The sequence below is a fragment of the Bison bison genome, unplaced genomic scaffold (genome assembly GCF_000754665.1).
Source record: "Bison bison bison isolate TAMUID 2011002044 unplaced genomic scaffold, Bison_UMD1.0 scf7180017833537, whole genome shotgun sequence".
In the NCBI taxonomy this organism is placed as follows: Eukaryota; Metazoa; Chordata; class Mammalia; order Artiodactyla; family Bovidae; genus Bison; species Bison bison.
In genome coordinates this window covers 1-3,662 of record NW_011472025.1, presented here as the reverse complement: position 1 = coordinate 3,662, position 3,662 = coordinate 1, and positions in this window count along the sequence as shown.

Below are 3,662 nucleotides of genomic sequence, written 5' to 3'. Positions count from 1 at the left end.
GTGGTTCATGGGGTTGCAAAGAGTCGGAGATGACTGGGTGACTGAACTGAACTGAACCCAATTTTATTATTTCCCAAGAAGTGTATACCTATCTGCCTTCATCAGAGGTTATCCATCAATGTGGTGAATGTTAGCTTCCTTTTCTATTTTCAGTATTGCCACCCCCATCTTGCATGCCACGTTCTATACATTGTATTCTGCAGAACTTTGTTCCAGGAAATACTTTTTCCTTTGCAGGAATATTGGATAGATAACAGTAAACCACAGAACTGCATTCAAGCCCCAGTTCTATCACTTACTAACTGTTGTTTGACACTGAGAAAATTACTTTATTTCCCTGGCTGTATCCTCAAAATGAAGATACTACTACTTGCTTTAGAGAGTTGTAAGGATTATAAAAGATAATACAAAAGTATATGCAAGATATTCCTCAGGCGCTCAAGAAATATAAGTTCTCTGCAAAATTTCATAAGCATATAAATTTAATTCATCCCCAAACCAAGCAAGCAGAAAGTTCAAATAACTAAGACCTTTAATCTAATAAGAACTGATGTTCAGAATGACAATACTAAGTCATAGCAACATTCTGAAATGGTCTTGAAGGATACAGCTTCCTGTAGAAATTTTTTTTTCTTTTCAGTTAATTCTTTCAATTATATTCAACTCATAAGTGTTGTTTGAACACAAGATGTTTCACACTACATTTGTACCACATGAAACAGGCAATGTAAGCCCTGGGCACCTTGTCCTATTTTTTCAATCAACTATCTTGTGTTTTCTAGCTATAGAATTATTTCTGTAAAAATAATGAGAGTCTGTATAATTGTTCAATAGTTAACACTTCTTATTTCAGTTTCTTGCCTCATTGCACTGGCTAGCACTTCAACAATAATGTTGAAGGAAACTCCCTGGTGGCCTAGTGGTTAGGATTCCAGGCCTTCACTGCTGTGGCCCTGAATTCAATCCTTGGTCAGGGAACTAAGATCCTGCAAGCTGTGTGGTACAGCTAGATTTTTAAAAAAATTAAAAAAGAGAACTAAAAAAATAATGTTGAACATCAGCAGTTATAATTGAGTATCTTTGAGTTGATTTGATTTTGGCAAGAAAGCCTCTAATATATTTGCCCTTAAGTACTATGCTACTTCCCCAATGACTCAGAAGCAAAGAATGTGCCTGCAATGCAGGAGATGCAGGAGACGTGGGTTAGAACCCAGGGTTGGGAAGATCCCTTGGAGGAAGGCAGTGCAACCCATTCCAGTATTCTTGCCTGGAGAACCCCATGGATAGAGGAGCATGGTGGTGCATAGTCCATAGGGACGCAAAGAGTCGGACATGGCTGAATCGACTGAGCATGCACTCATGCATGCACTATGCCATTTATTAAGCCAAAAAATTCTTTATTGTATTAAAAAATACTCTTTTATTTTATTCCTAGTTTACTAAAAATTATCAGCACAAGGTATTAAATTTTTATCTAATGCTATCTGAGCTGATCATCCTTTGAGTTGATAATGTAATATGATATTTAGAAGGATTTGTTATCAAAGTTATACCAATTTCATTAAATGTATTGATAAGTATTTCTTCTCCTTTTTCACTTTGTAGGTTTATAGATCATGGCATCTAGACCCATCACTTAATGGCAAATAAGTGGGGAAAAAGTGGAAACGGTGACAGATTTTATTTTCTTGGGGTCCAAAATCACTGTGGATGGTGACTGCAGCCATGAAATTAAAAGATGCTTGCTCCCTGGAAGGAAAGCTATGATAAACTTAGACATTGTATTAAAAAGCAGAGACATTACTTTGCTGACAAAGGTTCATATAGTCAGAGCTACAGTTTTTCCAGTGGTGATGTATGGATGTCAGTTGGACCATAAAGAAGGCTAAGCAGTGAAGCACCGATGCTTTTGAACTGTGGTGTTGGAGAAGACTCTTGAGAGTCCTTTGGACAGCAAGGAGATCAAACCAGTCAATCCTAAAGGAAATTAATCTTGAATATTCATTGGAAGGACTTTTGCTGAAGCTCCAATACTTTGCCCACCTGATGTGAAGAGCCAACTCATTGGAAAAAACCATGATGTTGGGAAAGACTGAAGGCACGAGAAGGATGAGATGGTTGGATGGCATCACTGACTCAATGGACATGAATTTGAGCTAACTCTAGGAGATGGTGAAGGACAGGGAAACCTGGTGTGCTGCAGTCTATGGGGTCAAAATGAGTCGGACATGACTTAGCGGCTGAACAACAAGAACATGGGAAATATTTGTTTTCTAATATCTTGATTTAGCCGTAACTCCTTTTCCCCCCAGGATGTCTTTTGGTGGCTTTTCTCCCTGGTGGAAAAAAAAAATGTACAAAAACCTTCATTTAAAACATTTCCAGCTAGTCCTGTTTTGTAGCACTTCCTTGATGACAATTGATGCACAGTCTCAGTTTTTTGTAAGAGTTTACACAGCCATGTTAACTTAGGAAAAAAAATCCATTGATCTCTTCTTATTTGTTTTCTGTGTATTTTCATCTAAGGTACCAATGTCATTGCCTCCAGAAGGAAGGATGAGAGATGAGGTGTGGAGGGAGGAAGGGGATAGATGGGCTCAAGGAGCATGAGGAATGAAGTCTGGGAGGTTTGCCCTGGAAAGATTTGGTTTATGGAGGTTATGTGTTTCAATTGATCTTTGGAAGAGAATTAGCTGCCAGTCAAAGCAACTACTGTAGGAGCTGGAGAAAGAAATATAATTTCAGTGTGTTTCACCATCAATTAATATTACAGAACTATTGGCATACCTTCACTTTTTAACATACAACTGTAACTGAAACACGGCAGAAAGCAAAGAGGAACTGAAGAGCCTCTTGATGATGGTGAAAGAGGAGAGTGAAAAAGCTGGCTTAAAACTCAAATTAAAAAAACTAAGATCATGGCATCCTGTCCTATCACTTCATGGCAAATAGATGGGGAAACAATGGAAACAGTGACAGACTTTATTTTCTTGGGATCCAAAATCACTGCATATGGTGACTCCAGCCATGAAATTAAAAGATTCTTGCTCCTTGGAGGAAAAGCTATGACCAACCTGGTGGTGGTTTAGTCGCTAAGTTGTGTCTGACTCTTTTGACCCCATGTACTGTAGCCCGCCAGGCTCCTCTGTCCATGGGATTTTCCAGTCAAGAATACTGGAGTGGATTATCATTTCTTCTCCAGGGGATCTTCCCCACCCAGGAATCGAACCCGGGTCTCCTGCATTGCAGGCAGATTCTTTACTGACTGAGCTATGAGGGAAGCCCAACGACCAACCTAGACAGCAATTAAAAAGCAAAGACATTACTTTTCCAAAAAAGGTCTGTCTAGTCAAAGCTATGGTTTTTCCTGTAATCATGTATGCATGTGAGAGGTGGACCATCTAAGCTGAATGCCGAAGAATTGATGCTTTTGAACTGTGGTGTTGGAGAAGACTCTTGAGACTCCCTTGGACAGCAAGGAGATCAAAACAGTCAATCCTAAAGGAAATCAGTCCTGAATACTCATTGGAAGACTGATGCTGAAGCTGAAGCTCCCATACGTTGGCCACCTGATGTGAAGAACTGACTCTTTGGAAAAGACCCTGATGCTGGGAAAGACTGAAGGCAGGAAGAGAAGGGGACAACAGAGGATGAGATGGTTG